The 23,439-nt window shown below is 41.8% G+C and overlaps 1 pseudogene; it reads right to left on the bottom strand.

Moving 5' to 3' along the window:
* Positions 1-14,107: 14,107 nt before the first annotated feature.
* On the bottom strand, positions 14,108-14,861 carry LOC109436443 (small ribosomal subunit protein eS4, X isoform; annotated as a pseudogene).
* Between the last annotated feature and the right edge of the window lie 8,578 nt (positions 14,862-23,439).

Raw genomic sequence — 23,439 nt, 5'->3', positions numbered from 1 at the left:
GCCTCCCTAGGTCCTCCAGTTCCTGGGTTCCTGGCTTGTTGGGGGCCAGGCAGAGGCGCTTGCTTCTTCTTGGTCTGTTTCTTTCTGTCTCCCGGAGGGAGGAGCAAAGCTCTTCACACACAGTCTGCTATGGGCAAAGTTATCATGTGGGAAAAGTAGTTTCAGTTGTCCCTCTTCATCTAAGGTGCAGGTGGGATAAGGAAAAAGTTACCTTTCTTACTGTGACAACCGAAGACAGCTTTCAGCCAAAGACTTCATTTGTAACAGTAGAATTTCCAGCATCAATGATGGGGCCTGGGGGTAGAATGAATGCATTTGGGGAACAGACATGCCCTGGTCTCCTTAAACCAGTCCACACTGGAGATGGCCTCTGCCACTCATTTCTAAGTCACTCTCTTATTTACACACGAAGTGCCACAATCTTGTATGTAACGCTGTATACATTGTTACGTATGTAGGCTCCCAGGTAATCACCAACCAGATCAAAACAAAAGGTTTCCAGCACCCTGGAAGGTTCCCGGACACCCCCACTCCCGCCCCCACAATTCCTAGTCAGCTGGAAGTATTTGACCCATTTGCAGATGAGCTAACTAAGGCTGGAGAAAGCAAAGCGCTAGACCTGGCGGTCTGGTCTGAATCCACACCGTCCTCCCAGTGAGCAAACCCTGACTAACATCGCCCTCTCTTGTGTAACTCCGCGTGGTGCAAGACTGCTTTTCCATCCCAGGGGGCAAAAATCCAGAAGCCTTTGAACCCCGGGTGCTGGGATGGTGAAGGGAGGGTGTTGGCAGCCTCTTGCCCTTGTCTGCCTCAGGGCGACCACCTGTGCAGACAGAGCCCCTGCCAGCCCAGGCCTCCCGCCCACCCACCCACGCTGAGGCTGCTTACTGGTGGAAGGGGGTGTGCAGATGTGCTGGGGGAAGCCGGGTCCTGTTATCTCAGGACAGGAGCCTCCCCGTCACATCTCTCTGCGCCTTGTTTCTCTTCTGTCTCTTCCCTGCCTTGTCCACCTGCCAGAGTGTGCAGCTCCCACCCACACATGCCAACCTGAGAGCCAGCCACGCCTTCCCCCTGAGGCCGCACTGTCACACCCCTCCCCTCCACTGTGCTGGTTGGGTCCCTGGGCTCTGAGCGAGCCCTGGAGTTTTTCCAACTGTGCTTGTATGTCCCCAGGGCCTGGGGAGACAAGAGCATGAGCCACCCACTCCCTGGGCTTTTGATCCTGCTTCAAATTACAGGTCTAACCTTTGAGTATTTCCTGGCTCCCTCCTTCACCAACTGTCCTGTACCTGGGTGTTCCTTTTCCTTCTTAAGGTGTCCCTGGGCATCCTGACACTGTGGGGCCCACACCTGCAATGCTGGCCTTTGCCCGGCCTCTCCTTCAGCCAGCGAGGAGCCTCCCTGCAGCTTAGGAAATGATTGTGTGGAAGGGAAATGTAGCAGAGGCCCCCAGCCGCACAGCTATGCTGCCAGAAACACCTGCTGCCTGCTACCTCCATATGCTCAAGGGAGAAAACTCCTGATGATTTGCCCAATAATAAGACGTAGAATTGGCTTGTGAACAAACAGCCTGAACTTTCATGTAGGCACCTGAGTACACACACACACACACACACACACACACACACACACACACACACACACGAGACATGTATACCCCCACATATGCACTACAAACTTCTGATTTTTTTCTTAAATGGAGATGCAACTAACAACAAATTGTATCTAGTTAGTGGCTTGAGTTAGGGCAGGCTGGTTAAAAGGGGTGACTGCAAGTAACCGAAAAACTGGCTTTGTGTTTTTATCAAATAGATGTCCCCCCCCCCCCCACACACACACATAATACTAAGCTGTGGCTTTGGTTCAGGGCTTTAGCGATAACTCTTGACTGTAATTCTTTTGGTCTTATCCTCATGCTTGTTGCTGCATGGCTGCAAAATGGCTGCCCCAGCTCCAGCTATCATATCTATTCAAAGTGGTTGGATTGATTTCTGGTTGTGCCACACTGAGCTTATAAGAACAGAGATAACATAAGTTCTAAATGCCAAGCACTATGCTTACAAGCATTATCTCATTTAATCCTACAGTAATTCTATGAGGCAGGTACTAATGTTATTCCCATTTTAGACATGAAGAAACTAAGAACCGGTAAGTGCCAGAGTATGGATTTAAGCCCAGTTCTCTCCATGCAATCATCACCTTTAATGGGAACCGAGCCTTGAACACAAGGTAGAGAGTTAAGTGTGCTCCAATATAAACACAGAGCAAGTGTTATGGAAGTTCTTTCAATAGTGAAAGATCCCTTCTGGCTGGAGAAAGGAGTGAGGAGGTGGTGAGTGAGCAGGATTTCGAGGCATAGGCATGACCGGGGCACATGGATGAGGGGTGGGTGTCTTACCCTGACTTGGCTTCCTCCTCTTTCTATCTAGAAGGGTGACTTGCAGCCCCTTATTCATTCAGCTAGAAGGGATCTTTCACTTCTCTGTGATTTCTTCACCATCCGGGGAAGTGCTTCTGCATTCACAGCTGCAGCTCCTTTAATACTCCAAGGTGCAATTCTGCTTCAGCCTGGAGACAGGACCTCTTTCAGCAAGTAGGTGGCTTGCTCAGGAAAGAGGGCCTGGAGGATTGGAGAGACATAGTGTTAGCTCAGTTTTCTAAAAGGGGAAAGAGAGAGGTTTAGGAGCTAAAAACCTGTCAAGTGAGGTCAATTTTCTGCAAAATTCTGGAGTAGATTTTCAACAGATAAGTTGAGCCAAAATAAACGAATTTTCTTTTCTGAGTACAACCTTTTTGGGGGTGTTAGGCATTTGTGTGGGTTGTAATCAATGGATAAATGTAACCACAGAACCAGGGTTATTAGAATGGAGGCCGTTAGTGATGTGCCTGGAGCTCCTTCCGGATCCAGTCCTGGTGACACTTTTTAATCAATAATTTTAGGGAAGACAGGATGCCTTAGAAATGACAGAAAACACAAATCTAGGAAGGATAGTTCAGGAGCTTGAATACAATAAAAATTTCAAGAGTTTGAAAGACAGGAGCCTTGGGGCTTAAATAAATAAAGTGGAATAAAGTAGGATTTGTATAATGTCTAGCCCTTAGATTAAAAAAATGGACTGAGATGCATGAGTTCGGGAGCCCTAGTTTATCATTAAGCCATACGGAAAGCACAGAGGTGACCACAAATCAAACACTAGCAAATACTGTTGCCCAACTTTCCAACAAAATCAGCGTTAGGAGGCATCTGCTTCAAGAATGTATTCTTTGTTGTGTGTGCTCTTGGAAGTCTCTGGTCTTTTAGCGTGTGGTCAGCTTGTGATTTCAGAGAGATTTCCTTCAACACTCTCTAAGTCACCCTTTTCTTAATTCAACATTCACTTGCTTGCTCTAAACGTTTGACTGTTTTCCAGAGTTCCAACAAAGTTCATTCTGACAGTTTTTGCTCATCTGTTTTTCATGTTTCTGTGGAGGGGTGGGTCCTTAGAGCTGCCAGGCGTGCGATTGCTCCTATGCTTGCAGCATTCTATTTAAAATGTAGCTGTCAGCCCTATCTCCCCCGTCCCCTGCCGCCCTCCCTCCCTGCCCCCCAGCCAGGCCATATCGGCTGTTATCACGGGCAGTGTCAACTGGAGGCGAGCATGCTGGCGAAGGGTCAGAAGCTGGTGGTACCTAACCTGGAAAAGAGGAGATCTGGTGGAGGTACAGTGGCTGTTTAAAAATCGTGTTGGTCTGACACTATGTAGTTTCAAAGAGGAAAATAAGGACCAGGTGGGAAGTTGTAGAGCTCTGAGAATCGTGTGCAGAAAGGGAAGTGCCCATCTGTGCAGCAGCCTATGTATCTTGGGGGGTGTTCACACAGGCATCCTGACACCTGTCTGAAATGCTGCCCCTTTCAGATTCCTGAATGCAGAGGAGCAAAGGGGAGGGAGCCTTGGGTCCTTTCCACACTAATACGCTCTCATTCTTGTCCACTTTAGTCTTCAGCATCTGTCACCATCTCTTGCTCACCCTTCTTTATATAGGCCTGCCCAGTCCAATCCATCTTCTCCACCCACATGGGATCGGAGGATCCTCACCCACTTCCCACAAGGATAGTCAAAACAGTGCCCTAACTGTCCCCACCGCCTCCCATCCGCCAACCCCCGGTGTTGTAGAAACTGGTTTTATGCTTGTTTTTTAGCATAAAAGAGTCCTGTCTCTTTTATGCTAAAAAACAAGCAACAGCAACAACCAAAACACACTTGCTTCCTCTTGCCCATGGGATCAATTCCAGCTTCCCAGGGGAATGTTGTCTATGACTAGCCCCAGCCACTTTCCGGACCTGGGTCCTGCGTGTCTTTCTCCTGCCCCATTGCGGCTTAGCCTCTGGGGAGCTGATCAGGATGCCGTGTGGTGGGTGCCTGGGCTGGGGACAGAGGAGCATGAGGGACGGGAGGCTGTGGCTGGGACTGCCTGAGACACACAAGGCGATGACATTAGAGTTGAGCCTTAAAGGAAGCAGGGTTACCAGGTGACAAGAAGAGAGAGCAGCCCCAAAGCCTTTTTTATTTCATTTTCTCACTGACCTGTTCTTCCATCTAAAACAGCAATTCTAAACCACAGGATATTTTGCAATGCCTGGAGGCATTTGGGGGTTGTCATAACTGGGAGTGGGGTGCTACTGGCATCTCGATAGGTAGAAGCAATGGCACAGAGGAGAATGCGCTCTGTGTTATCCCCCCAAAGAACCATCCTCCCAACAGATCAATAGTGCTCACTTTGAGAAACCCTGATCTGGAATATAAGCTCTATGAGGGCAAGGGTTTCTTCCTTCCCATTCTGGTCGCTGTTAAAGCTCTAGCAGCCAGTACAGGGCTTCATGAAGAGATGCTCACTAAATGTTGAATGAACAGAGACTGGCACATACTTAGCACTTGGTAAATTATTATTACTATAATTTCTCATAGATTTGTATAGTTCCCTGCCTAAAGTTTCAGACAAGTGTCTGTCCTTCCTTCGTCTGGGCGCTGTGCCAGCATGAGAAAGGTGCTGGACTTGGAGTCAAAAAACCTGTCTGAGCCCCCGCTCAGCCATTATGATCTGTGTACCTCTGGGCAAGTCACTTAACCTCTTTGAGAGTTCATTTCCTCATTCATTGAGTTGGAATAAAATTTATTTTTGATTTGATCAGTCAGACTAGTGGGGTGCACAATTATGATAGCATGTCAAAGTATTAGTAAGCACTGAATACCTTTAAATTATTGTTGTGATGTGGTGCCTCCTGCAAAATGGAAAAACGATGGTATCATGGCTGACAATTTTACATTGGTTATGAGTCTGTTTTTCATAATCTGAGAGGGTTTCCGTTTCTGCCCATATGGTACTCCTTTCTTAGACAGGCATTTTGAGAGGAGAAAAGCAGCAGACAGCCATTTAAAATACATTGCACATATCACACATGTTTCACTGAAAGCTTTTGCATTTCAAATTCAGATAATGTGCTCAAAATACTAATAAATTTTCTATCTTGAGTAATTTTCTTAGACATACACCAAGGTAAAATAATTAAAGAAAAACTCAATAAAATAGAGATTGTAAAATAAAAGGAGGGGATTGTAAATCAAAGCTCTGGACTTCTAGCTGTTAGCAAGGGTGCCTTTGGAGGCAAGGACCCCAGATGTTTGATTTGGACCCGTGGGTTCTTGCAAAATGATTGCACTCTCCTTATGAATGCAACATCAATAGACACACGGCCAGAGATGCCAGCATGTGATAATGTTGGCAAACTGTGCCTTGGAGACCAGAAATACTCAGTTTATGGTTTCCTTCATTGTTCAGGAAGCTGTTAGGAGCAAAGCCTGAGGGAGTCCATTCCACGCCGCTGGCAATGAAGGGCCGCCCCTGACAGATGGGCTGAGAGCCTTTGGCTAAAGATCTGTGGCATCAAAGGGTGTGTGGTATGGCCTGACCAGCCACCTGAGACTCTGTCCCAGGGCATGAATCATAGATTCACCCTTCTGGCTCAGTGGGGATTAAACCTGAAAGAGCCTTTAGAAAATTTGATATCAAATGAATGTAAATATTCTTTACTTAGCAACATAATTCACATCTTTATTTTTCTTCTGCTTCCTCCACTGCTGCTGATTCTTCTTTTTCTTCTTCTTCTTCTCCTTCTTCTTCTTCTTCTTCTTCTTCTTCTTCTTCTTCTTCTTCTTCTTCTCCTTCTCCTCCCCCCCCCTCCACTTTCTCCTTCTTTTCTCCTTCAGGGAGTTGTTATTCTTTCCTTGAGCCATCCGTTTATTTATTGGTTTACCCATTATTTATTGAATCCTTACTTGTGCTGGGCAGTGTCTTAAATCCCAAGGACCTTGTGGAACACAAGACAGAAAAGTACCCTGCCCTCATGAAGCTTATAATCTAGAGACAACAAACTTATAAATAAATGAGTAAATGGGATACAATAAGTGTTCTGAAGGGAAGAGACCAGTCAGGAAAGGTGATGTTTGCTGGAGCTGACGCTTGAGTGAGAAAGAGGTGCAGCATGTAATATGCTGGGCAAGGGGTACTCAGGGAGAGGGGCCTGGAGGAGGAATGAGTTAGCAGGAAGTGGGCCCAGGGCCTGGAGTGGAGTGAGTGAGGGAGAGAAGGAAAGGAGGGGATGAAGAGGTAAGAGGGGGACGGATCATGTGGGACATGTACTGCCATGCTGTGGAATGAATTTTACGTTATTTCAGAGAAACGGGAAGTTACGGAAGTATTTTTAGAGGAAGGAGATGCTCTGATTTGCCTTATGCAAAGAGACTGTATTACGGTGGTGAAGGGGGAAGCAGAGAGACTAGAAGGGCTGTCACACTGGAGCAGCAAGCGAGGGGGAGGCTTGGGCCGGGGTGCTGGCTGGTGAGATGGGAGCATGGGTTTGAGATATAACGGGGGTGCCAAAAAATGTATACACATTTTTTTAAAAGATTTTATTGGGGAAGGGGAACAGGACTTTATTGGGGAACAGTGTGTACTTCCAGGACTTTTTTTTCCAAGTCAAGTTGTTGTCCTTTCAATCTTAGTTGTGGAGGGTGCCGTTCAGCTTCAAGTTATTTTCCTTTCAGTCTTAGTTGTGGGGGGTGCAGCTCAGCTCCAGGTCCAGTTGCCGTTGCTAGTTGCAGGGGGCGCAGCCCACCATCCCTTGTGGGATTCGAGGAGTTGAACCAGCAACCTTGTGGTTGAGAGCCCACTGGCCCATGTGGGAATCGAACTGGCAGCCTTCGGAGTTAGGAGCATGGAGCTCCAACCACCTGAGCCACCGGGCTGGCCCCTGTATACACATTTTAAGAGATGTTATCTACGCTGAAACAGTATTTTGCTGTAATCAGAAGTGTCTGGACGCTGATGGTAACCACTTTGAGCACCTCTTGTAATTGCAGAAGTCAAACATGACTTGTATTTATCTTTTGTTATTGGTATATATTGAGTATTTCAATTAATACAGCTTTTTTCTTTCTTAAAATGTGTATACATTGTTTTTGGTACCCTCTGTAATATGATGAATTAAAAACGGATTATATCTATAGAATAATCAACTGCAATAGAAAGGGAAAATCAAGGATCCTGAGTTTTTCGCTTAAGCAACCAGGTACAGAAATATGGAAGGCTGGGAGGGAAATGGGTTGGAGGTGTATGTGTGTGCAAGCAACAATTCTGTCTTAGATGTGTGAAGTTTAGAAGCCCATTAGATATCTGAGTGGAGATGTCAGTTTGGTAGTTAGATAAAAGTCTTGAGTTTGTGGGAGAGGTCAGGGCCAGAAATGAAGATTTGAGATTCATCCACCTATAGCTAGCATTCAAAGCCACAAGAGTAGACCAGGTTACCAATGGGGAGATTTAGATAAAGAGGGCCTAGGAGAAAGCGCAAGAACACTTCCTAGAAAGAGGGAACGGAAGAGGTGGTGGTTGAAGTAAAAGCAGAAGAGAGTTCTCATGGAAGATGACTACTGAAAATGTCTCAAAGAATGTGTTCAAGTGTATCAAATGCAGAAGTAAATGCAAAGTGTTATGGGAACACTGAGGGCAGGTTCTCTCTAGGGTAGTTGGGACCTTGAACATATATTTGTTGTGGGGCCTTGTCTATATGAGCAATTTGATTTAAAATTGTATAACAAATTCTTGTGCCTTTGTATAGTGATTTATCAGTGAAAATTTAGAATAGTGGGTAGAAAGACATATTTATGTATTTGTTTATTGGACAATTAGTGCATTTGAAGGTTCTTCATCTTGTGCCCTAGTGTGTCATTCCAAATCAGTGCGTTACAACCAGTGTGGAGGTGGCGGTCAGTACCATTTTTACAAAACCCCACGAGAGAAATGCTGTACTGGCTGGAGGGCACACACACTAACCAGACTCTCCTGAATGGGCCCAGGCATTGGGGTCTTGGATATTTGGAGGATGTGGTCAACCACGTGCATAGGATAGAGGAGAGCACCCAAAAATGTCCTGGTTCAGGACTAAATGGCACAGCTGGCCCTGTCAGGTCCCAGCCACCAGGGGGATCTCCTAACATTTCAAAAAAGGTACTCCAAAGTGTGGGGTCTAGGGTAGGGGGTATGCTTTTCCCAGTATAAGGGCAGTGCCAACTGAGGAAGGGGATGCTGAAGAAAGCATCACAGAAGTAACAACAGTATTGGACAGTCATCATTTGCCAACATCTTTGAGCATTCTCACTTCTTTTTGGTAATCCCCTGCATGCTAGTCCTACCTTTCCAAGATGGAAGCCAGAAATCTTGCAACTACAGACCTTCCTTCAGGTATGGGGCAGTGATGTGACTAGGTTCTGACCCAAAGTGAGTAGAAGGAAGGAAATAATAAAGATCAGAGCGGAAACAAACAAAATAGAGTCTAAAAAAAATTTACAAAAGATCAATGAAACCTAGAACCTAGAGCAGGTTCTTTGAAGAGAGAAAGAAAAAAAGAGAGAGGACCCAAATAATAAAATCAGAAATGAAAGAGAAGTAACAACGACGTTACAGAAATACAAAGGTTTATAAGAAAATATTATGAACAACTACTGGGGGTTCCAAAAATTGTATACACATGACTTGTATTCATCTTTTGTTTTCAGTATATGTTGAGTATTACAATTTTAATACAGTTTTTCCTTTCTTAAAATGTGAATATATTTTTTGGTACTCTATATATACCAATAAATTGGACAATTGGGAAGAAATGAATAAATTCCTAGAAACATACAATTTTCCAAAATTGAATCAAGAAGAAACAGAAAATCTGAACAGACCAATTACTACAAACTAAATCTAAACAATAATTTAAAAAACTCCCAACAAACAAATGTTCTGGACCAGTTGGCTTCACAGGTGAATTTTACTAAACATTCAAAGAAGAAGTAACACCTACCTTTTTAAATTATCCCAAAAAATTCAAGAGGAGGGAAAGCTCCCAAACTCATGTTTTGAAGTCACAATTACCCTGATTCCAAAACCAGACTATGACATTACGAAAAAAGAAAATTATAGTTTGATATCTGTGATGAAAAGGGATGCAAAAATCCTCAACAATATTAGCAAACCAAATTCAGCAATACATTAAAAAACCATACACCATGATCAAGTGGGATTTATTCCTGGGATGCAAGCATGGTTCAATATCTGCAAATCAACTAATGTGATATACCACATGAACAAAACGAAGGATAAAAATCATATGGTCATATCAATAGATGCAGAAAAGGTGACAAAATACAGCATCCATTTATGATTAAAAACTTTCAGCAAAGTGAGAATAGAGGGAATATACCTCAAAATAATAAAGGCTATATATGACAAACTTACAGCTAACGTCATACTCAACAGGGAAAAATCTAAAAGAGTTTTCCTTAAGATCAGGAACAAGACAAATATGTCCACTTTCACCACTTTTATGCAACTTAGTATTGAGAGTCTTAGCCACAACAATTAGACAAAAAAAAAAAAAAAAAAAAAAAGCATCCAAATTGGAAAGGAAGAAGTAAAACTGCCATTATTTGCAGATGACATGATATTGTATATAAAGAACACTAAAACTTCCACCAAAAAACTATTAGAACTGATAAAATTATTCAGTAAAACAGCAGGATACAAAATTAATATTCAAAAATTGGTTGCATTTTTATACACCAATAAAGAACTATCAGAAAGAGAAATTAAGAAAACAATCCTACTTATAACTTCATCAAAAAATAAATAAAATACACAGGAGTAAATTTAATGAAGGAGGTAAAAGACATGAACTTGGAAAATTATAAGACATTGATAAAAGAAATTGAAAGAGGCACAAAATAAGTGGAAAGATATTCTGTGTTCATGGGTAGGAAGAAGTGTATTGTTAAAGTGTTCATATTATCTAAAGCAAACTACAGATTCAATGTAATCCCTCTCAAAATTCCAATGGCATTTTCCCCAGAAATAGAACAAACAATTCTAAAGTATGTATGGAACCACAAAAGACACTGAATAGACAAAGCAATTTTGAGAAAGAAGAAGAAAGTTGGAGGCATCATGATCGCTGATTACAAATTTTATTACAAAGCAATCATAATCAAAACAATATGGTTTATTGGCTTTCAAAACAGACGCACAGATCAATGGAACAGAAGAGAGAACCCAGAAATAAACCAATGCATATATGGTTAATTAATTTATGACAAAAGAGCCAAGAATATACAATGGGGAAAAGACAGTCTCTTCAATAAATGGCATTAGGAAAACTGAACAGTTACATGCAAAACAACGAAACTAGACCACTATGTGACACCACACAGAAAAATTAACGCAAAATGGATTAAAAATTTGAACATAAGACTTGAGACCATAAAACTCTTAGAAGAAAATATAGGTGGTAAGTTCCTTGACATTGGCTTTGGCAATGATTTTTTGGATTTGATACCAAAAGGAAAGGCAACAAAAGCAAAAATAAACAAGTGGGACTATATCAAACTAAAAAGCTTCTGCACAGCAAAAAAAACCATCAACAAAATGAAAAGGCAACTTACTGAATGGGAGAAAGTATTTGCAAATGAAATATCTGATATGGGGTTGATATCCAAAATATATCAAGAACTCATTTAACTCAACAGCCAAAAACCAAACAATCCAATTAAAAAATGGACAGAGAATGTGAATAGACATTTTCCCAAAGAATACCCAGTTGGCCAACAGGTACATGAAAGTTGTTCAATGTCACTAATCATCAGGGAAATGCAAATCAAAACCACAATGAGATATCATCTCACACCTGTGAGAATAGCTATTATAAAAAAGACAAGAAATAACAAGTGTGTTGGTGAAGACGTGGGGAACAGGGCATCCTTGTGTAGTGTTGGTGGGAATGTAAAGTAATTGCAGCCACTTATAGAAAACAGCATGGAGGTTTCTCAAAAGATTAAAAATAGAACTACCATATGATTCAGCTATTCCATTTCTGGGTATTTATTCAAAGAAAATGAAAACACTAACTCAAAAAGATATATGCCCCACCATGTTCGTTACAGTATTATTTACAATAGGCAAAATGTGGAAAGAAACTAAGTGTCCACTGATGGATGACTGTATAAAGAAAATGTGGTATCTACAAGTGTGTGTGTGTGTGTATGTGTGTGTGTGTGTGTTTTACTATAAGGTGCATTTTTCTGGAAAAGTGACCAACATTTCAAGAACTATTTTTGAGTATTTCTATTGTTTCTTTCTTTTAATATCTACAAAGGGAACATTATAAAACCTTGACATGGATGATTTACTTTTCATGTTAACACTGAAAAAAATCTCCAATATGAAAAAAGCCGTAAAATTATGTAGACCTGTAATATTGGTCCTACATTCAGAAAATCATTAAAATTTTAGGAAGGGGTATATTAATTAGGATTCTCAGTTCAAGCAACAAAAACTTACTGAATTATTTAAATAGGACAAACATTTATTAAAAGGATATTTAAAAGATTTTCTAGGAGTGTTGGAGAACCAGATTGGATGCTATGCCAATATAAACAATATTCAAACCCCATGAATTCCATTGTGGGGGGTGTCCAATGTGGCAGCTACTAGTTACATGTAGATATTGAGCACGTGAAATGTGGCCAGTCCTAACTGAGATGTGTAAAGTTGAGAAATATAGAATTCATACTGGATTTCAAAGACTGGAATGGAAAAAAAAGAATATGAAATATCTCACTAATACTTTTAAAACATTGATTACATGTTGAAATGATAATATTCATATATACTGGATTAAATAAAATTATATGTTTATATAATAAAATCAAATATATATAAAATTAATTTCACCTTTGTTTCTGTTTACTTTTTTATATGTGTTGCTAGAAAATTTTAAATTACATGTGGGAAACTTGCACAACATCTTTTGTCTGTTTTCTATTGACGAAAGCAAATCACAAGACCACTTCCAGTATTTAGGGGGAAAGGGACAGAGGTAACCTCAGATGAATCTGTCAGAGGCTGTCTTTGTAAGCCTATGAGTATCTCCAACAGTCATCTCTGCCCCTGCTTTCTTCACGAGGCTCGGCATTTGTGGTCTCACTCAGTATCAGGCTTTGGGAGAGATGTGACTCTCCTAGGATGAGCCAGGTGAAGCCTCTGTCATATCTAGAGTTTTTGTTATACACAACGTGGAGGGCCTTGGTGGACTGCTTGTTTTGTCTTTGAATATCCCTGGTTATTTGCAGAATGTGAAAGAATTCACAAGACTCAAAAGGAATAGAAGTTAGAAGGTTTATTTAAGAGAAACACCAGCAGAAAAGCCAGGGGCAGAGTCTCAAGCAGATTGCTACGGACAACGGTACCTGACTTCAGGTTAACTTTTTCTTATATAGGAAAGGGTAGGTAAATTTTATTACAGCAGGACATGTGATATAGATTTAGGTCATTTGATTGACATATGTTAATTATATAACTAGTTTCTTTCTGCGCATGTTCTTACCCAGCATGCATACAGAAAAACCCATGGGGAGCCAAAGCCATGATGTTCATTTTATTTTAATTGTATTTTAATGGGGCTGGAGTTCAAATAATGGAGAGGCTCCAGCAGTTTGCACAGGCATTAAAACTAGATCACTCCAGTTAGGGTCTTATCTCCTCTTTCTATGGGTGTTTGGACAACTTAAATAATTTATCTCTAGGGGATGAGCCTGGACGGTCCCTGAGGAGGGGATGCAGGCCTGGGCAGTCCCCTTCAGGCTCACTTTTATTAACTCTTTTTGTGCCTCATCACTGCCCATCTCCTTTGGTCTTAGGGAACCTCATGATCAACTCTACCATCCAGCTACCTATGATTGGTCAGAGCATCTGATTGCTAAGCTCACCCACCACCTGTTACGGTGGCCTCGTTACCACCTCCTTGCTCCGGCATTTGAATGCCACAGCTTTGCTCTTGCCATCCTGGGGCCTCACATCCTACCCAGACTACAGAGGCCATTGCGACCACAGTTCCCCATATCGGAATCTCAGCCTTCAGAGAAGACCCACCATGGGGCCCTCAATGTCCTTGTCAACAAAGTGTCTTCTGGGCTTTCTTGGGGGATCATGATTGGAGGATGGTGAGCAGTTTTTACAGGATAAATCTGCTCCAATATTCCTAGTTCTTCAGGCCTTCATTCCTCCACACAGTGCATGTAGATTTCTGGCATCTCCACTTCACTGGGGATGCCACCATTGCTTCCCGGGGTCCGTCAACAAATAATGGGAGCTATTAAAACTGCCTCAACTGCTGGAACTGGCACACCCAATCCAAAGCTCCCAATCTAAAGTTAATTCTTCCATCCTTGTTGTACCATTGCCCAGAACCCACTCCTACAGGTACTCACCAGCCTTTGCAGCTGAAAAATGGTTCCAGTTTCTAAAGCTTTCGATATTAAGGAGATCTTCTTCTAGTAGCAGCTCTGAACGTAGTTGATGACTCCAAACCTCAGTCAGCTGCCAGGGTTCCATGGCTTTCCTTTTAAATTTTTTATTTTTTTAAATTATAGTAATATAAACATGATATAAAATTTACCATTTTAACCATTTTTTTCAATGCTCTGTTATCTTTAATTGGGGTCAAAGCCTCTTTCAGTCGTGTCACCTAGAGATCACTTCACCCACTGCTCTGTTTGGCTGCCAGTCTCTTGTCTCTCTCTTCAGCGATGGTGAGGCAGACACCCTTTCCACGGGGAAGAGAAATCCATGGTTTGTTGTCTTTGCCAATAACAAAAATGTTCCAGAGCTGGGTGGCAAAGCTGTTGCCATTGGCATCTTTCACATGAACCACATTAAAAGAACCAGGGTGTCTCTCTCTGTTGGTGATCACACCAATTCTACCCAAGTTGGCATCTCCGGTCACCATGCACAGGTTACCAGTGTCAAACTTGATAAAATCAGCAATTTTGCCGGTCTGCAAATCAATATGAATGTTGTCATTCACCTTGATGAGGAGACCAGGGTAGTCGGTGGTGTGAGCATCATGGGTCACGAGATGCGGGATTCCTTTTTGCCCCCTAAGATCTTCCTCACTTTGTACAACTTATACTTGGCCTCCTCGGGTGTAATGCAATGAATAGCAAGCAACCCTTGGTGTTGTGGATCAGACAGAAGTTCTCCGGTCTTGTCGATGCTGATGACATCCATAAAACCAGCTGGGTAGGTGACATCAGCTCAGCGTTGCCATCGATCCTAATGAGCCACTGCAAGCAAATCTTCTTGACTTCATCTCCTGTTAGGGCTTCAGATGATGAGAGAGTGACATCCCCTCAGGTGGATGGATGAGGAACAAACAAACCTGTCAATTTTCCCAGCATCCAGTGCTTTGGAGCCACTACATGCTTCGGATGCTTCTTGAGACCACGATCCATAGCTGCACTGGGCACAGAAAGAGCCATTTTAACCATTTTTAAGAGTACAGTTCAGTTCAGAATGCTGTGTAATCGTCACCACCATCCACCTCCAGAACTTTTTCATTATCTGACAAGAAACTCTGTACTCATTATATAATAAGGCCCAATTCTCCCTGCCCACCTCCCCACCCCTCACCCCCTGGCAGTTACCATTCACCGTACTTTCCCTCTCTATGGATTTGGCTATTCTAGGAACCTCACATAAGGGTGTCTTTCTGTCTGGCTTATTTCTCTTGGCAAAATGTCCTCAAGTTTTTACTTGTGGTATATGTCAGAATTCCTTCCTTTTTAATGCTGAATAATATTCCATTGTATGTATATATCACATTTTGTTTATCTATTCATTTAGTTGATGGACACTTGGATTGCTCCTACTTTTTGGTTTTTTGTGAATAATGCAGGTATGAACATGGGTGCATAAATAACTCGGAGATCTTGCTGTCACTTCTTCTGGATATATACTCAGAAGTAGATTTGCTGGATCATGTTAGTTATAGATTTAATATTTTGAGGAACTGCCATACTGCTTTCCATAGTGGCTGCACCATTTTACATTGCCACCAGCAGTTCGGTCCATGGCGTTCCTTTTCACGTGGTCTCATTGCCTCCCTTTCTCATTTTCCTTAGAAGCTTTTCCAAAACATTTTTTAATTTCCTCAAGCTTCTCTGTTTCTTGCCTACTATTCCCTCCTCCAAAAGCAAACAAACAAAAAAGCAAAACAAATACTACCCTTGTCCAGTAGACAATTGAGCCTCACAGTGAAAGTATTGGCAGCATTAGTGGTTTTGAGTGACATTATGTTTTATCTTTTTTGCACTGATCTTAATGCTTTGTGTCACCTTTCCCCTCCAGATGTCTTAGAACTATTGCAACCTGATTGCAAAGCAGATCTTTGTGGAAGTTTAGCAGTCAAGTTCCTGGTACAGCTCCCTAAGTAAGGTGCTTTGTCCCCGAGTAAGGTGCTTTGTCCCCGAGTAAGCTCCAACCTGTGTCTTCTGCTGTTGCCTCTCCCTCTGGTGGAGGAAAACCTGCAATGAAAGGATCCCAAGTACAACTAGCTAGGTGCCAGCTTGTCCAGCTTGTCCTTATTTCGCCAGAGTTTTAACTTCAGGTTATTTTTAGCTAAACTCATTTGATAGATTAAAAGCATTTAGGCAAGCCTTTACATTGGTGAGAAGGGTGATGAAAATTTGGAGACTGAAGAGCTAAGGAGATTTTCAAATGAAAAGGGCACCTGCAAAAACAGTAACACTCACTGTGTTTACTGGTAGCAGCTGTGACTCAGGAAAACAAGAGGCAAATGTTGTTGTTTTAGGTGAGGGATGTTGTTGGTGTGAAACCTAGACAGAGCAGACTTCCTACTCTTTCAAATTCCTGGAGGTTTCTACAATGGGAGGTGCCCAGAGACCAAGCTGAGGTTGGCTGTGACGTTGCTGTCCGTGTAGGATTCTGAAAAGAGTGTGGCCTCTCTTCGGCGCCTCCTGCAGAGGTGAGGGGTGGTGGAGTGACCCACATTTTGTCAGAATCATGCCAGGGAGGTTCAAGATTAGAATGAGCTGAGGCTCCTGAAACTGTTAAGAAAAATACAAGAGGGCTGTCCTAAATCCTGAGGACAAGGAGAAAGCCAAAGGCAAACACTGTTCTTAGAAGAGGACAGTGTGAATGCAGAAGGACTCTACTCATATGTTGTTTGCTTTCTTTATCCAGGAGTGAGATTTTCAAATGATGAAGGACAGAAGGGACACTGTTACAGAACAAACAGAGGCCTAAGGTAGAAGAGAAGTTAGCTGTAGGGGGATTTTATCTCTATAGGTCTTGGCAAATTACCGCCCGAGATTCTGAAAGAACTTGGGGTGAGGATACCTGAACCAGAGCTCGCCATCCTTGGGCAATAATAGAGCAGTTGTTCTCACTTGGGGGGCATAGAACCACCCCCTGAGGTCTTGTTAAGTAATACACATCTACCTCCGGCCAGTTAGGTAAAGACATCCAAAAGAATAACAAAACCCACAAAGCCGAGGCTAGAAAATGTCCTACATTTTAATAAGAAAAAGTGATTCAGGAAATTTCCAAATGTTTCCCACCAAACAGAAGCTCTGTCTTGGTGCTCAAAACTGATCGCAGCTTGCTCAGCTGAGATGGTCCTGTGGGAGCATCTGAGCCACAGTGAAGTCAGGCACAAGTGTGCCGGAGAATGATTGCAGCCCAGGGAGGACCTTATTGGCTCAGGCAGTCCCCGTTCAGTGGACAGGAGCTCAGCTACCATTCCGGTCCAGGGGCTGAGCTGCTCTGCCTCAGACTTTGTGCTCCATAGTGCAGGAACGTCGATGGTTAGATCATTGATTGTGTGTGTGTGTGTGTGTGTGTGTGTGTGTGTGTGTGTGTAATAAAATATACATAGCATAAAATTAACTTTTTAAACCATTTTAAGTGTACAGTTCAGTGGTATTAAGTACGCTGACATTGTGGTACAACCATCGTCACCATCCATCTGCAGGACTTTCTCATTATCCCAAACTGGAACTCCATACTCGTTAATCACTAACTCGCCATTCCCCATCCCCCAGTCCCTGGCCACCACCATTCTACTTTGTGTTTTTCTGAATTTGACTACTCCAGATATCTCATATAAGTGAAATCATACAGTGCTTGTCTTTTTGTACCTGGTTTACTTCTTTTAGGATAATGTCTTCAAGGTTCATTCATGGTGTAACATATGTGAGAATTTCCTTGCTTTTTAAGGCAGAATAATATTCCATTGTGTGTATAGACCACATTTTGTTTATCCATTCATCTGTCAATGGACATTTAGGTGCATCCATCTTTTGGCTCTTGTGAATAATGCTGCCATAGACATGTTTGTACACCTAGTATCTGTCTGAGTCAGCAGGGTACCATTTTTTTAAAAGATTTTTATTAAAATATAATTAACATACAATATTATATTAGTTTCAGATGTACATCATAGTTATTCAATAGTACCCACCTGGCACTATACGTAGTTATTACCATGTTATCGATTATATTCCCTATGCTAAAAAAGTGATCACCATAAGTCCAGCAACCATCTGAGACCATACCACACTATCACAATATTATTGACTATATTCCCAATGCTGTGTATTACATCCCTAAGACTTACCTGTTTTTATTTATTTATTTATTTTTAAAGATTTTTTTTTTTTTTTTGGGGGGGGAAAGGGAACAGGACTTTATTGGGGAACAGTGTGTACTTCCAGGACTTTTTTCCAAGTCAAGTTGTTGTCCTTTCAATCTTAGTTGTGGAGGGCGCAGCTCAGCTCCAGGTCCAGTTGCCATTGTTAGTTGCAGGGGGCACAGCCCAGCATCCCTTGTGGGAGTTGAACCGGCAACCTGGTGGTTGAGAGCCCACTGGCCCATGTGGGAATCGAACCGGCAGCCTTCGGAGTTAGGAGCATGGAGCTATAACTGCCTGAGCCCCCGGGCCGGCCCAAGACTTATCTGTTTTATACCTGGAACTTTGAATCCCTTATTCCTCTCCATCTCCACCCCTTTTAAATTTTCAGTTACAGTTGACATTCAATATTATTTTATAGTAATTTCAGGTGTACAGCATAATGGTTAAACATTTATCTAATTTACAAAGTGATCCCCCTGCTTAGTCTAGTACCCATTTTGCTCTATAGATAGTTATTACTGTATTATTGATTATATTCCCTATACTTTACATCCCCATGACTATCTTGTAACTACCAATTTGTGTTTATTAATCCCTTCACTTTTTCACCCTGACCCCAACCCCCCTCCCATCTATTACCCCGATAGATCAGTACCCATCTGACACTATACATATTTATTGTAATATTATTTACTATATTCCTTATGCTATACCCTACATCCCCATGACTACTGTATAACAACCAATTTATACTTCTTAATCCCTTCTCCTTTTTTCACCCTCCCCCAAAACCCCTCCTATTTGGCATCAAAATAATCTCTGTATCTTTGAGTTTGTTTCTGTTTCATTTATTTGTTTTTTTTGTTCTTTAGATTCCACTTATAAGTGAAATCATGTGACAATTTTTTTTGCTCTCTGACTTATTACCAATACTTCTAGGTCCATCCATGTTGTTGCAGAGGGCACGATTTCCTTCTTTTTTTTATGGCTAAATAGTATACCATTGTATATATGTACCACCTTTTCTTTATCCATTCATCCATTCAGCGACACTCAGGTTGCCTTCATATCTTGGCTATTGTAAATAATGCTTCAATGAATATGTGGATGAGCATGTCCCCTCCAAATAGCATTTTGGGTTTCTTTGAATAAATACTCAAAAGTGGGATTACTAGGTCCTTCTTTGTCTCTTGTTATAGTCTTTGTTTTAAAGTCTGTTTTGTCTGGTGTAAGTATTGAAATATCTTTTTCCATCCCTTTACTTTCAGTCTCTGTCTTTTGATCTGCAGTGCGTCTCTGGTAGGCAGCATATGTAAGGGTCTTGCTTTCTTATTTATTCATCTCCCCTATCTTTTGATTGAAATATTTAATCCACTTACATAGAAAGTAATTGTTGATAAGTTTGTAGTTATTGCCATTTTATTATTCATATTTTTTATTTTAATTTTTTTTCATCTTAAAGAAGTTCCTCTAAGATTTCTTGTAATACTGGTTTGGTTGTAATGAACTTTTAAAGCTTTTTCTTGTCTGAGAAGCTCTTTATCTGTCCTTTGATTCTAAATGATAACTTTGCTGGGTAGAGTAATCTTTGTTGTAGGTCCTTGCTTTTCATTCGTTTGAATATTTCTTGCCAATCCCTTCTGGCCTGCAAAGTTTCTGTTGAGAAATCAACTGATAGTCTTATGGGAGCTCCCTTGTAGGTAACTAATTGCTTTTCTGTTGTTTCTTTTAAGATTCTCTCTTTGTCTTTAACCTTTGGCATTTTAATTATGATGTGTCTTGGTATGGGACTCTGTTGGTTCATCTTATTTGGGAGTGTCAGTGCTTCCTGGGCTTGTATATCTATTTCCTTCACCAGGTTAGGGAAGTTTTCCACCATTATTTTTTCAAATAGGTTTTTTTTTTTTAATTTATTGGGGTGACAATTGTTAGTAAAATTACATAGATTTCAGGTGTACAATTCTGTATTACATCATCTATAAATCCCATTGTTTGTTCACCACCCAGAGTCAGTTTTCCTTCCATCACCATATATTTGATCCCCCTTACCCTCATCTCCCACCCTCCACCCCCCTTACCCTCTGGTTCAAATAGGTTTTCAATTCCTTGCTCTCTTTCTTCTCCTTCTGCTACCTCCGTAATACAAATGTTGGTATGCTTGATATTTGTCCCAGACGCCCCTTAAACTCTCCTTATTTTTTTGGATTCTCTTTTCTTTTTGGTGTTCCAATTGGGTATTCTCTGCTGCCTTATCTTCTAAATCTCTGATTTGATCCTCTGCTTCATTTAATCTACTGTTGATTTCCTGAAATGTATTTTTCATTTCTGGTATTGTATTCTTTATTTCTGACCGGTTCTTTTTTATGTTTTCTATCTCCATTTTTATGTTTCCTATCTCTTTGTTGAAGTTCTCCCTGAGATCATTAAGCATACCTATAACCAGTGTTTAGTACACTATGTCTGGTAGATTGTTTGTCTTCATTTTGTTTAGTTTTTTTTTCTGGAGCTTTGTTCTATTCTTTTATTTGGGACAGTTTCTTTGTTTTCCCACTTTGGCTGCCAACATGTGTTTCTATGTATTAGGTAGGGCTGCTATGTATCCCATTCTTGGTAGAGCGGCTTTCTGCAGTAGGTGTGCTGTGGGGCTCAGGGGTGCAGTTTTCCTGGTTACCTGAGCCGAGCACTCCAGGTGTATCCCTTGTGTGGGCTGAGCTTTGGCTGCTATTTGCACATCAATGGTAGAGCTTGACCTTTGGACTCATTGGTTGTGAGGCCTGGCCATGAATACAGTGGAGGAGTTGTTATGTAGGGGCTGACCCTACAGAGCAGGATTTGTCTCAGCAGGGCTGTGGTGCCTGCCCAATCTGCCCCTTGGGTGTGTTGTTCTTGCAGGTGGCTGGTGATGCGCCAGGTTGTTTTGAAGTTGGCCATTGGATGTACCAACTTCAGGGCCACCTGGGAGGGGAACCCCTGCAGGTCAAGTTTAGCTGCAGCCCTTGCCCCACCTAGGGCCACATGGCAGGAGCCACAAAGCAATCTGCAGATGGATGCTGCCCATGCTGTTCTTGGAAATACCTCGAGAGGGCAAACCATGAACCAAGGCCAGCTGCCATTAGTGCTGGGTTTAGGACTGCTCAGCCAGAGGTATAGGACATACTCAAGATAGATGCTGTTTATCTGGGTTCCATGAAACTTTGAGAGAACCTAGGAAATTCTGCAGCTTGGGCCAAGGCAGGTGGCTTGTACAAAAAACAAACAAACAAAAAAACAGTGGAAATGGCTTGTGTGTGCCTGAAAGTTGGGTAGGGCAGGGTCTCAGAATCACTAGGGTGTGGCAAACAAACAGTGTTAACCAGCTTGATGGAGTCTCATGGCGGCCTCCTGTGTCTGCACGCTCAACAAAGAAACAATGGCTTCCACCAGCTTCTCTGTCAGGGAGAAAGTTGCCACTTCAACTCTTGTCCTAAAGCCAGACAATTCAGACAATATCCCTGTCACCTTTCCAGCTGCTACCCCAAACCCAGAGCTCAGAGGCAGTGATTCCTTTGGTGAGTATGTCTGATGTGGTCCATTTAAGTCTGGGAGTGTCTGGGACTCCAACTGCCCTCTATCTCACTCAGCCATAATTTCTGCTGGTTTTCACCAGCAGAAATTATGGGGACTTCTTTCCCTGGCACCGGAGCCCTGGGCCAAGGAGGGGCTAGGACTTCCTGGTCCTCCAGGAGGGGACCTCCACAGCTGAGATATCCTTACAGATTTTTAATGGTCATACATGTGTGTGGGACCAGCCCATTCTGCATCTCTGCCCCTCCTACCAGTCTCGAGGTGGTTTCTTCTATATGTCCTTATTTGTAGGGATTTGGTTCAGCAAGATTTCAGGCAATTCAAAACGATGGTTGTTTTGTAGTTTAGTTGTAATTTTGATGTGGTCATGAGAGAAGATAAGCACATTGTTTATGTACTCTGCCATCTTGATCAGAACTGTCGGCAGGGTATCATTTTAAACACATTTGTTCATTCTTTTTTTTAATTAATTTTTTAAATTTATTGGGGTGACTGTTCATTCTTGCTATTGATAATATTCCTTGAACTCTCAGAAGCAGGAAGATGCTGTGTGAAATCCTTCGTAACATCTCATTTAAATCTCCAAACACTGTAGGAAGAATGATGTCACTTCATTTTACAAATAAGGCTCAGGTTAAAAACTTACCAAAGCCCCTTGATGAAAGGTGACAGGACAGAATGTCCACTGAGGCAGGTTGAACTGAGCTATCTCTAGCTCCAGCCTTCTGTGCAGATGGAATGAGTCTCTGGAACCTAGTGAAAGTACAGGTTTTGTTCCAGCAGGTCACAGATCTGAGACTCTGCATTTCATAAATCTTCCACGGTGATGCCAGTGTGCTGGTGGGGACAATGCCATAAACAGCAAATATTTCAGTGGCAAATCCTCTTGCCAGTCCACTGAAAAATGCCTGTTTCCTTGCCACTCTGAGTGTACACGTGCTGGGGGTGGTCACATCTTTCTTTTCCATTGGATTGTCTTTGTTCCTTTGTCAAAGATCAGTTGACTCTATTTGTGTGGATCTATTTATGGGCTCTCTATTCTGTTCCATTAATCTATTTGTTTATTTTTCACATACACACAAAAGTCTTAATTACAGTAGCTTTATAGTAAGTTTTTTAAAACAGTAGTTGAATCTCTACATATTTTGAGAATTTCAAGCTATCTTTCTGTTTCTTTTTTCTGTCTTATTTCTTCCTTCCCAATATGAATAGCTTTTATATTAGTTTCAGGTGTATAAAGCAATGTAATAGACATTTACATCCCTCACAAAATGTTAACCTCCCCAATCTACTACCCCTCTGAGATTGTATATAGCTGTTACTGCACCATTGACTATATTCCCTATGCTATAACCCACATCCCATGAATATCTATATCTATCTGTTTATGTATGTATGTATGTATGTATGTATGTATGTATGTATGTATGTATCTATCTATCTATCTATCTATCTATCTATCTATCTATCTATCTACCTAATCACAGTTGGCATTCAATATTATTCATCTTCAGCCTCAGGTGTATAGTGCAGTGCTCAGCCAACTACACAGTCCATGAAATGCAGTCCATAAAGTGATCTCCCTGATAAGTCCAGTGCCCATCTGGCACCTCATTATTTTCTATTATTATCTTACTGCATTAGATAGAACTTGGAGTATGTTGTTGAAAGGCTGTGGTTAGAAGGAACATCCTTGACTTGTTCTTGATCTTAGTGGGAAAGATTCACATTTCTCACCACTAAGTATGATGTCAGCTATAGGTTTTTGGTAAATGTTCTTTACCAAGTTGAAGAAGTTTCACTCTACTCCAATT

Source organism: Rhinolophus sinicus, linkage group LG05, assembly GCF_036562045.2.
Source record: "Rhinolophus sinicus isolate RSC01 linkage group LG05, ASM3656204v1, whole genome shotgun sequence".
Taxonomy (NCBI): domain Eukaryota; kingdom Metazoa; phylum Chordata; class Mammalia; order Chiroptera; family Rhinolophidae; genus Rhinolophus; species Rhinolophus sinicus.
This window is presented reverse-complemented; position numbering and strand designations above follow the sequence as displayed.